The 12,516-nt window shown below is 39.4% G+C and overlaps 1 long non-coding RNA gene across 1 annotated transcript; it reads right to left on the bottom strand.

Annotated features, from left to right (window-relative positions):
- Positions 1 to 2,270: 2,270 nt before the first annotated feature.
- Positions 2,271 to 11,880, bottom strand: LOC133641989 (uncharacterized). Its single transcript, XR_009824361.1, has 3 exons — positions 11,571 to 11,880; positions 5,286 to 5,410; positions 2,271 to 2,397 (listed from the first exon to the last, which is right to left on the bottom strand). It is a non-coding gene; the product is annotated as an uncharacterized LOC133641989 (long non-coding RNA).
- Positions 11,881 to 12,516: the final 636 nt, after the last annotated feature.

The following is a 12,516-nucleotide window of genomic DNA, read 5'->3' as shown; positions in this document are numbered from 1 at the left end:
CAGAATTGTACTGCTGAAGCAAGTCCGTTTTTTTGGCATTTTTACGACAGGGGCCCCCTTACGACATTTTAGCAAAAAATGTTTTTCTCAAAAAATGCATTTTCTTACATTTTCTTACATTTACGGGTTTAGTCGGGACTCCTGATGACATTTTGAGACATCTCCTACAACTACAGCACCAGAATTGTGCTGCTGAAGCAAGTCTGTTTTTTGAATTTTTTTTTGTAAAAAAAAAGTTTTCCCAAAAAAAGCATTTTATGCCATTTTTAGGTTTTGTAGGGACTCCTGATGACGTTTTGAGACATCTCCTACAACTACAGCACCAGAATTGTACTGCTGAAGCAAGTCGGTTTTTTGGCATTTTTACGACAGGGTCCCCCCTTACGACATTTTAGCAAAAAATGTTTATCGTAAAAAATGCTTTTTCTTACATTTTCTTACATTTACGGGTTTAGACGGGACTCCTGATGACGTTTTGAGACATCTCCTACAACTACAGCACCAGAATTGTGCTGCTGAAGCAAGTCTGTTTTTTGAATTTTTTTTTGTAAAAAAAAAGTTTTCCCAAAAAAAGCATTTTATACCATTTTTAGGTTTTGTAGGGACTCCTGATGACGTTTTGAGACATCTCCTACAACTACAGCACCAGAATTGTGCTTCTGAAGCAAGTCCGTTTTTTGGAATGTTTTGTAAGGGTCCCCCCTTACGACATTTTAGCAAAACATTTTTTTTTTGTAATTTAGTGTTAAAAAGGTAATAATGTACTGTACTGTACATATTAATTTGCCACCGCCATCATCACCACCGTGCACCTACATTATGCGAGGGTGCTCTCGGTCCATTTGAACTTTTAATAGGATCCAAAGTGCACGACCTTTGACTGAACATCACACTGTGAAATTGGATTGTGGACTTTTTTGATGTTATTATCAAATCACACAGCATGTGAGAGTTAGCAGGCACACTTCCACTTTTCCCACTGCTCTATATCTAAGGGTGACCAGATCCCAATTCAGCAGGGGCCTCGTGTTATGTTGTGCTTATGCACAAAAACCTGGCGTACGTCCTTTTTTCCATGGTAAAGATGAAAGGTATCGAGACCGAACTTGACGTTGAATTGTGCGCTGTTTCACTCCAGGTTCGTTCTTCACATACTCACATTTGCTTTGCCGACATTTCAACAATGTAAAATAGATCGCGGCGAGGACACACAATGCACTTTTTGGCCAATGCGTTTACCGTAATTTCCGGACTATAAGGCGCATTTAAAATCCTTTTTTATTTCTCAGTGCGCCTTACACAGTTGCGCCTAATGTAATGAACAAGTTTGGTTGAGCTTACCCACCTCGAGGCTATTTTATTTGGTACATGGTGTAATTATAAGTGTGAGCAGTAGATGGCAGTCAAACATAAGAGATACGTGTAGCCTGCACTATGATGGGTTTTAAGTAAACAACAGCAACATTTTAAATGTTCCGTTGAAAATATAGAACATTAGACACGGCGCTCAAAAATCTATCAAAATGTTTTAGCACGACTTTGGTCAGCTATGAAGCCGCACCGCTTGAAGGATTGTCGGCGCATTAAACATACGACTATTATTATGGTGTGTGTATAAGGTAAGACATTATCTGGCGTTTTGTTTCGCAATATTATGCAACTTTTCTTAACTTCTGGTACCTGCTGATCTGTATTTGGGATCTGCATGAGTCCTGAAAAATTGTGTGTCCGCCTTTGTAGTTAATAAGCTTCTTCTTTTTCTCTATCTTCTTGTTATGTGACATTCATCCTCCGCTGTTGCCATTTCTAATATAAAGTAGTGTCAAGTTCTCACTTATATCTGTCAGTAAACTTGCCATGAAAGCGCTAAAACATACCGGTGTAGTGAGTTTACATTATTCACCCAAGGAAGTTTAGTTATTAGAGAGTTGCGGTTGAACGGTTTTTCACGGGACACATTTCCGGTGTGGTTGTTTCCGGATGAGGAGATGCTGCTCCATTATTGATTTGATTTGATTTCGTGTAGACCGCAATATGACTCAAGTAAACAACACCAACATTGTATATGCTCCCTTGAAAATATAGAACATTACACATGGCGCTCAAAAATCTATCAAAATGTTTTAGTAGGACTTTGGTCAGCTATGAAACTGCACCGCTTGATGGATTGTACTGTGCTTCAACACAGGAGTATTATTATGGTGTGTGTATAAGGTAAGACATATTTTCTGTTGTTTTGTTTCGCAATATTATGCAAAAGAAACTTTTCTTACCTTCTGGTACCTGAAAATTTGTGCAGGTCCGCCTTTGTAGTCCGTGCCGACACCGTAGTCGATAAGCTTCTTCTTTTTCTCCACCTTCTTGTTATGGGACATCCATCCTCTGCTGTTGCCATTTCTAATAAAAAGCAGTGTAAAGTTATTACTTATTTCAGTCACTAAACTCGCCATGAAAGCCCTAAAACATACCGGTGTAGTGAGTTACCATTATTCACCCAAGGAACTTTAGTTATTAGAGTTCTGGTCGTTTTTCACGGGACACATTTCTGGTGTTGTTGTTTCTGGATGAGGAGATGCTGCTCCGTTATTGATTGAAGTAAAGTCTGAATGTCATTAAAACAGTTAGCTCCATCTTTTGACACTTCACAACAAAGATGACGGGGAGAAGACGCTGCCGAAGGTGAGCCACGTAAATAAGACCGCCCACAAAACGGCGCACCCGGAAGCGGCTTGAAGATGATGTGTAAAACATCATCTATGCAACATTTTGAGCAAAGAACCACCATTACATGTTATGTAGACCCCAAGGAAGTCTTTTACATTTAGAAAAAAATATATATATTATGACTCCTTTAATGCGCCTTATAATCCGGTGCGCCTTATATATGAAAAAAAGATCAAAAATAGACCATTCATCGGCAGTGCTCCTTATAATCCGGTGTGCCCTATGGTCCGGAAAATACGGTAATGCTTTATATCAATATTTGTGAGGATGTTTACCAATTTATCTAGGCCAGAGGTGTCAAACTCATTTTAGATCGGGGGCCACATTGAGAAAAATCTACTCCCAAGTGGGCCGGACTGGTAAAATCACGGCACGATAACTTAAAAATAAAGACAACTTCAGATTGTTTTCTTTGTTTAAAAATAGAATTTCTCAAAAATAAACAAATCATGTTTTTTTTTACACTTACATGTTGCAGTTAATAGTGTTCTACCTATAATTGTCGTTATTTATACTTTCTGAATAAATGACGTGATAATGTTCATCAGTCAACTCATTGGTGTTCATTTTCAATCTAACAAGATAAAAAAAAAAATATCAAAATCAAATTACAGGATGTTATTTATGTAGTTTGCTAATTTTCTTCGACTGTTGCACTAACATCATGTGTTTTATTTTTTTTGTACATACTGTATGTAGCATCATCTACAAAGATACAAAGAATTGCCATTGCCACATCTAGTGGACACATTTAAAACAGCAGTTTCTTTCATAGAAAAATTTCAGCTCATTTGTATACTTAGCAAATTCATCCGGATAGAACCTGTTCACGGGCCTGATCCGTTTCATCTCAGCGATCGTATTTGTCACGTTTCATGTGTCAGGTAAAGCGCAATGAATGACTCCGCTTCCTAGTGTAAGAGTGAGCTTTTATAAGTGTGCCATGACAGCAGACTCTCTAATCGGTGATTAAAACAGCTGAAAAAAAATCAAGTCTTCCAGAGATGGGCACAGTCTACACTACCTGCTGTCTGAGGCGAGTGCACAGCATCCTGCGTGACCAACAACACCCTGCTCCTCACCTGCGGCCCTCAGGTAGAAGGAACAGGTCTATACGTGCCAGGACAACTTGCCAACAGCTCGTCTGTATCCTCAGGCAGTGACCCTCTCTCACATCCCACCCATGAACTGCAACGTCTAATTATCACTTCTATTGATCTGCCCTTTATACTGTACACTGCATCCGGAAAGTATTCACAGCGCTTCATTTTTTGCCACATTTTGCTATGTTACAGCCTTATTCTAAAATGGTATCAATTCATTTTCGTCCTCAAAACTCTGCGTTTCTGGGTGTTGTTGATAAATGCAACAACACCCAGAAACGCCGCTGGCTTCGCTCGGCCCGAGCTCATCTAAGATGGACTGATTGGTTGGAATCTGCGCTTTTGCATGATATACTAGTTACTACGGTAATCTTCTCAGAAAGCACGTAGTTTCAAAGTTGTATTTGTGTTGGTACTGCATCAAAAAGCGACATCAGTCTGTAAAGGATATCACCACATGGACTCAGGAACACTTCAGAAAACCACTGTCAGTAACTACAGTTGGTCGCTACATCTGTAAGTGCAAGTTAAAACTCTACAATGCAAAGCGAATGCCATTTATCAACAACACCCAGAAACGCCGCCGGCTTCGCTCGGCCCGAGCTCATCTAAGATGTACTGATGCAAACTGGAAAAGTGTTCTGTGGTCTGACAAGTCCACATTTCAAATTGTTTTTGGAAACTGTGGACGTCGTGTCCTCCGGTCCAAAGAGGAAAAGAACCATCCGGATTGTTCTAGGCGCAAAGTTGAAAACCCAGCGTCTGTAATTGTATGGAAAACTTGTTTTGTTTTGTTTTTAATGTATGTTTTTATTGTTTTGTTTTTTAATGTATTATATTCTGTTTTTATATGTTTAAATGGATCTTAAGGTCTGCAATAAAGATTGATGATATGGGGGTGTATTAGTGGGTAACTTACACGTTTGTGAAGGCACCATTAATGCTGAAAGGTACATACAGGTTTTGGAGCAACAAAAGTTGCCATCCAAGCGACGTCTTTTTCATGGCCGCCCCTGCTTATTTCAGTAAGATATCGCCGAGCCACATTCTGCACGTGTTACAACAGCGTGGCTTCGTAGTAAAGAGTGCGGGTACTAGACTGGCCTGCCTGTAGTACGAACTGTGCTCTGTAAATAAACTCGCCTTGCCGACCGTTTTCTGTCGTGGACAACGACAATTTCAATAAACCACAAGTTAAAAAAAAGGCATGAACATTTCCCTCTTTTGGGTATTGAAAAAATGTATCGAACGGCGCCGCTCAAGTACCGATCCATACCAGACTGTGAATTTTGTGCATCGTTCGTGGCACCCTTTGTGTTTACGCGTTTCATGGGTCAGGATTGCACCACCTAACGCATTTTTGATACATGGTTACTATGCAGTGTGTGTGTTATTCACTATGACAATGACAATAAATGCATTGAACTGAATAAAAATCATGTTAGAGTAAATGAATACTTCTCTGATTTGAGGGCGAAGGCTTGTTCATGTGTCCTGTGATGAACTGGCGGCCAGTCTAGGGTGTAGGCCGGGGGTCAGCAACCCGCGTCTCTTTAGCACCGCCCTCGTGGCTCCCTGGACCTCTTTCAGAGATGTGTGAAAATGGAAAAAGATGAAGAACATTTTTATTTGAATATATTTTCTGTAGGAGAACAAACATGACACAAACCTTCCTAATTGTTAGAAGTCCCACTGTTTATGTTAAACATGCTTCACTGATGAGAGGATTTAGCAAGCACTGTTTTGTCCTACTAATTTCAGCGATCCTTGAACTCATTGTTGTTTGTTTACATGTACAACTTTCTCCGACGCTGCCACAGAAAGACGTGTTTTATGCCACTTCTTCTTTGTCTCATTTTGTCCACCAAACGTTCTACGCTGTGCGCGAATGCACAAAAGGTGAGCTTTGTTGATGTTATTGACTTGTTGGAGTGCTAATCAGGCATATTTGGTCAGAGCATGACTGCAAGCTAATCAATGCTAACATGCTATTTAAGCTAGCTGTATGTACATATTGCATCATTATGACTCGTTTGTAGGAATATTTGAGCTCATTTAATTTCCTTTACTTATGTCCTCTGTGCATTTCATTTATATTTGCATGTCTCATGACACATTATCTGTACGTAATATTGGCTGCATTTCTGATAGTTGTTTGTGCGCCATGTTGTTCCAGACCACAGCAAACGTTACCCAGCTTGTAAAGATTGTAATAAATCCATTAGAAGAAGACAGCCTGCCTTTTCCTTTAACTTGGACACACACATTTATACCTTTGACCCTTATGAGCCAGTCATTTCCAGAAGTTATCTCATCATGTGAGAAGCCTCCATTTAAATAACATATTATTATTTGATCTTAATAGATTAAAAATGAACACCAATGAGTTGACTGATGAACATGATCACATCATTTAATCAGAAAGTATACATATCGACAAATAAAGGTAGAATACTATTAACCGCAACATGTAAGTGTAAAAAAAAAAACAACAACATTATGATTTGTACATTTTCAGAATGTGCTTGCTCTATTTTTAACAAAGAAAAAAACAAACAATCTGAAGTTGTCTTTATTTTTAAGTTATCGTGCCTTGATTTTACCAGTCCGGCCCACTTGGAGGTAGATTTTTGTCCATGTGGCCCCCGATCTAAAATGAGTTTGACACCTCTACATTAGAACTTACGAATAATGGATTGGTAGGTTCATCGTAGCCAGCCTTGTGTATTATTCTAATGACCCTTTTTTCAAGTTGAATTATTGAGCCTGTGTTTGTTCTATAAACATTTCCCCAAAGTTCAACACAGTATGTTAGATATGGAAAAATAAAAGAATAATATAACTACAGCTGCAGCTATCGAATATTTTAGTAATCGAGTATTCTATCGAATATCCCGATCGATTAATCGAATAAATCATAATTTTGTTTAATTATACACGTTAAGATGTGCCCTCAATTATTGTGGTTGGCCTAATCGTCTTATTTCCTAAACGCCTGTTTTCATTATTGAAGGCTGACACGCACAGCTAAAAATGTGTATGTGCTAATAAAAACAGGTGCGCTCACAGCCCTATGTGCTGTGTGGTGTGACCGCATAAACAAAGTTCTTGTCTCTCGTGCGTTTTTGATGATTATCATACGGTGCCGTTTAAACGTTTTCTAAACTCGAGCGTACTTAAAAGAGCGGTGTCGTGCAGTGCAAGGGGGGGATGATCTGTGACGTAAACACGCTGTGCAACACCTAAACAGTCTGTGCGAAACGTGAGCTTTGACTACTGTTTAGTGAACCAGGCAAAATGCCGTAAAAAAAAAAATATATATGACACCTCGAGGCAGCAACAATTCCTCGAATGTATTTTGTAATCGAATTACTCAAGGAATCATGTGCAGATATTTCTTATTCAGCATGTGTCTTACTTTATATAAAGAATAGCAATGGATTTGGATGTTTTTAGAATAGAAGAGAATAGAAAGTACTTTATTGATCCCTCGGGGAAATTCAGCACCACAGTTCGCTCACAATAAAAATAAACACTAAGGTATTTTTTACATGTGAATAATATAAATACAGTCTATTATACAGCATTATTCACTTGTGAATAATATAAATACAGTCTATTATACACAGTGTTGGGTTAGTTACTGAAAACCAGTAACTAGTTAGTTACTTTATTTCAAAAGCAACTCAGTTACTAACTCAGTTACTTACACCAAAAAGTAATGCGTTATTGTGAAAAGTAACTATTTAGTTACTTGTTTTTTTCTTCTTCTTTTTTTAAAGCTACCATTAATGCCCTTTAAGCCTTCATTTAAGTACTGTTATTGCACTGGAGAATAATACAATCTGTTGATCAGCGCTAGGAATTTTCAAAATGGGGTCCCAGGGACCCCATCAAGTCATAAAAATGGGGTCCTACAGTAAATTTTTGGGGTCCCACTTTTTGGTAAGCGTTTTGACAACAAAAAAGATAAACGTATGCATTATCCTGTTATATCTCACATTATATATTGTGTTTTGGAAAAAGGTTGTCATAAACGTTACTTAATTCATAAAAAAAAATAATAAAGAAAGAAAACAAATTTGTATACATATGTAAATGTATTCGGTTATAAACATTCATTCACTTTCTTCTTTCCTTCATGGATCTAAACTTTACCGCTGCTGGTAGTTTTTTCTATGTTTTTATTGAATAAGTTGTAGGTGTATTTATTTCAGTATAAAAGTGTAAAAAGTGTTTTGCTTGGGTCATGAAATGATGATAATGGTGTGCCAGGGCATACAAACATTTTATATTTAACGCCTAAATCTCTGGAGTCTACATCAACTTCAGATCTATCCCTCATTTCAAAATGTTTTAGTTATGTTGTTTTTTTGTCTGTTGGTTTTCCGCCCTTTTTTGTCAAACAAAACTATGTTTTTAATGGCAAACACACAAAATATGCAAAATCTTCCACCAAAAATATTTTTCAAAGTGGAATATTTGATGTGAAGTAATGGGAACCTTGGATAGGTCAATAATTCATAATAACATGGATTTTGATTCAATATTATGTTTTGAGCAATGACAGTTTGAAATAAATTGATTAATGTGGACCCCGATTTAAACAAGTTGAAAAACTTATTCGGGTGTTACCATTTGGTGGTCAATTGTACGGAATATGTACTGTACTGTGCAATCTATTAATAAAAGTTTCAATCAATCAATCCACTCCCTCGCTCTCTCTGTCCCTCCCTCACGAATGCTGCACGAATTAGTTTTGTTTTTAACCCCATCTTAACCCTGAACGTACATTATAAAATATACGCAACCCTGCCGGACATTTGAGGCATTTAAGAAACTCCGCCCGGACAGCCCCGCAAAAGAAGACACATGGTCAGTCTAGAATATCTCCATGTTAAGAAACTCGGCTTCAGCTCCACCATGATGTCTTGTAAGTAAACACAGACACGCCCCCCCCCCCCCACCCCTCTCCACACCCACACACACACACACACACACACACACACACACACACACACACACACACACACACACACACACACACACACACACACACACACACACACACACACACAGCACCTCTTCTCTTGTCCCCGTTGTGACACAGGAAGAATTAAGTTAAGTTCAAGTTAAAGGCCTACTGAAAGCCACTACTACCGACCACGCAGTCTGATAGTTTATATATCAATGATGAAATCTTAACATTATAACACATGCCAATACGGCCGGGTTAACTTATAAAGTGACATTTTAAATTTGCCGCTAAACTTCCGGTTCGAAACGCCTCTGAGGATGACGTATGCGCGTGACGTAGCCCGGCGAACACGGGTATGCCTTCCACATTGAAGTCGATACGAAAAAGCTCTGTTTTCATTTCATAATTCCACAGTATTCTGGACATCTGTGTTCGTGAATCTGTTTCAATCATGTTCATTGCATTATGGAGAAGGAAGCCAAGCAAGCAAAGAAGAAAGTTGTCGGTGCGAAATGGACGTATTTTTCGAACGTAGTCAGCCACAACAGTACACAGCCGGCGCTTCTTTGTTTACATTCCCGAAAGATGCAGTCAAGATGGAAGAACTCGGATAACAGAGACTCTAACCAGGAGGACTTTTGATTTGGATACACAGACGCCTGTAGAGAACTGGGACAACACAGACTCTTACCAGGATTACTTTGATTTGGATGACAAAGACGCAGACGTGCTACTGTGAGTATGCAGCTTTGGCTTTTTTTTGCGTATGTACGTAACTTTTTTAAAATATATAAGCTTTATGAACCTTGGGTTAGGTGAACGGTCTTTTGGGCTGAGTGATTGTGTGTGTTGATCATGTGTTTGAATTGTATTGGCGTGTTCTATGGAGCTAGGAGCTAGCAGAGGAGCTAGCATAACACATACCGTACCTACGTGCGCGTCACGTACGTAACTTTTTAAAAATATATAAGCTTTATGAACCTTGGGTTAGGTGAACGGTCTTTTGGGCTGAGTGATTGTGTGTGTTGATCAGGTGTTTGAATTGTATTGGCGTGTTCTATGGAGCTAGGAGCTAGCAGAGGAGCTAGGAGCTAGCATAACAAACACGCAGGTGTTATTATGCAGGATTAATTTGTGGCATATTAAATATAAGCCTGGTTGTGTTGTGGCTAATAGAGTATATATATGTCTTGTGTTTATTTACTGTTGTAGTCATTCCCAGCTGAATATCAGGTACCGTGAGTATGCAGCCTTGGCTGCTAAACATTCGATAACTTGACCGTATGTGCGCGTCACGTACGTAACTTTTTAAAAATATATAAGCTTTATGAACCTTGGGTTAAGGAAACGGTCTTTTGGGCTGAGTGATGGTGTGTGTTGATCAGGTGTTTGAATTGTATTGGCGTGTTCTATGGAGCTAGGAGCTAGCAGAGGAGCTAGGAGCTAGCATAACAAACACGCAGGTGTTTTTATGCAGGATTAATTTGTGGCATATTAAATATAAGCCTGGTTGTGTTGTGGCTAATAGAGTATATATATGTCTTGTGTTTATTTACTGTTGTAGTCATTCCCAGCTGAATATCAGGTCACCCCCGGCTCTCACAGCATCTTCCCTATCTGAATAGCTTCAACTCCCCACTAGTCCTTCACTTGCACTTTACTCATCCACAAATCTTTCATCCTCGCTCAAATTAATGGGGAAATTGTCGCTTTCTCGGTCCGAATCTCTCTCACTTCATGCGGCCATCATTGTAAACAATAGGGAACTTTGCGTATATGTTCAACTGACTACGTCACGCTACTTCCGGTAGGGGCAAGCCTTTTTTTTATCAGATACCAAAAGTTGCAATCTTTATCGTCGTTGTTCTATACTAAATCCTTTCAGCAAAAATATGGCAATATCGCGAAATGATCAAGTATGACACATAGAATAGATCTGCTATCCCCGTTTAAATAAAAAAAATTCATTTCAGTAGGCCTTTAAAGTACCAATGATTGTCACACACACACACACACACACACACACACACACACACACACACACACACACACACACACACACACACACACACACACACACACACACACACACACACACACACACACACACACACACACACACACACACACACACACACACACACACACACACACAGCGCCTCTTCTCTTGTCCCCGTTGTGACACAGGAAGAATTAAGTTAAGTTCAAGTTAAAGTACCAATGATTGTCACACACACACACTAGGCGTGGTGAAATTTGTCCTCTGCATTTGACCCATCCCCTTGGGGAGCAGTGGGCAGCAGCGGCGACGCGCCCGGGAATCATTCAGAAGGACGACACTGCAACTCTCCAATAAAACACACTCAGATCTTCTGTTTTTAGCCGATACTACATAAGAAATGACATAAAATAACGCAGTAACGCATCATGTAGTAACGGTAACTGAGTTACTGAATATAAAAAATAACGCGTTAGACTACTAGTTACTTTGTAACGCGTTAGTCCCAACACTGATTATACAGCATTATTCACATGTCAATAACATAAATACAGTCTATTATACAGCATAATTCACATTTGAATAATATAAATACATTTAAGCACAGTTAAGTACTGTTTTCCCTTTAACATCACAAATGAGTTTGACATTTGAAGTTAATTGCTGACATGAATGGACTTTTCCAGCATATTATGTGTGTATGACTTTCACCTGTGTAATAGAATGACTTCATGCAACTTTTCTCGGAGGACAATTGAACACTCACCTACCGAAAATGCAAACTTCGTCGCTGCTCGGTGACCTTTGTCTAGCGGCAGAATGTCTCTCTCGTCGTGTTGATGTAAATGAGAAGGAATGAATGACATTGGAACAAATAACAGCGCTGACATGATAGGAGGCGTGTTAGTTAGCAACCTGTTGTATTCTGATGACGTGCTAGCGTCACTTCCGCTGGGACGAGACCGGAGCGGTTAAAAAACGTGACTTTCATTTATAATAATTGAATGGTGTGTGTTCAAATAACCCTCCTCGGCCTTATAATTGTTACAAGTCGCGCTGTTGACATCTTTTCTTGGGAAATGAAGTCGACTCCAGGGGGTCTTTCCGCGGGCTCTGCCATTTTGAAATATGACGTCATGACGCGACGTCATCACCACCCGGAAGTGTGGATCTTCTTCTTCTTCTTCTTTGGTTTTTATAGCAGGTTGGCAAGCAACCTTCTGGTGTGCATTACCGCCACCTACTGACATGGAGTGTGGACCACTTCTAGAGATCACCTTAGCACAGACCTGGGCAAATGAACGTCCGGGGGCCACATGCGGCCCCTTAAGCTTTTCAATCTGAATAATATGAATAACATCATTAAAAGTTCAGTTAAAGTGCCAATGATTGTCACACACACACACACACTAGGTGTGGCGTAATTATTCTCTGCATTTGAACCATCACCCTTGATCACCCCCAGGGAGGTGAGGGGAGCAGTGAGCAGCAGCGGTGGCCGCGCCCGGGAATCATTTTGGTGATTCAACCCCCAATTCCAACCCTTGATGCTGAGTGCCAAGCAGGGAGGTAATGGCTCCCATTTTTATATATTAAAATACATGAATAAATCTTATTCATACACTCTTATTCATACACTCTTATTCATACACTCTTATTCATATAATCTTATTCATACACTCTTAGTCATACACTCTTATTCATATACTCTT

This window comes from Entelurus aequoreus, linkage group LG24 (genome assembly GCF_033978785.1).
Source record: "Entelurus aequoreus isolate RoL-2023_Sb linkage group LG24, RoL_Eaeq_v1.1, whole genome shotgun sequence".
NCBI lineage: Eukaryota > Metazoa > Chordata > Actinopteri > Syngnathiformes > Syngnathidae > Entelurus > Entelurus aequoreus.
This window is presented reverse-complemented; position numbering and strand designations above follow the sequence as displayed.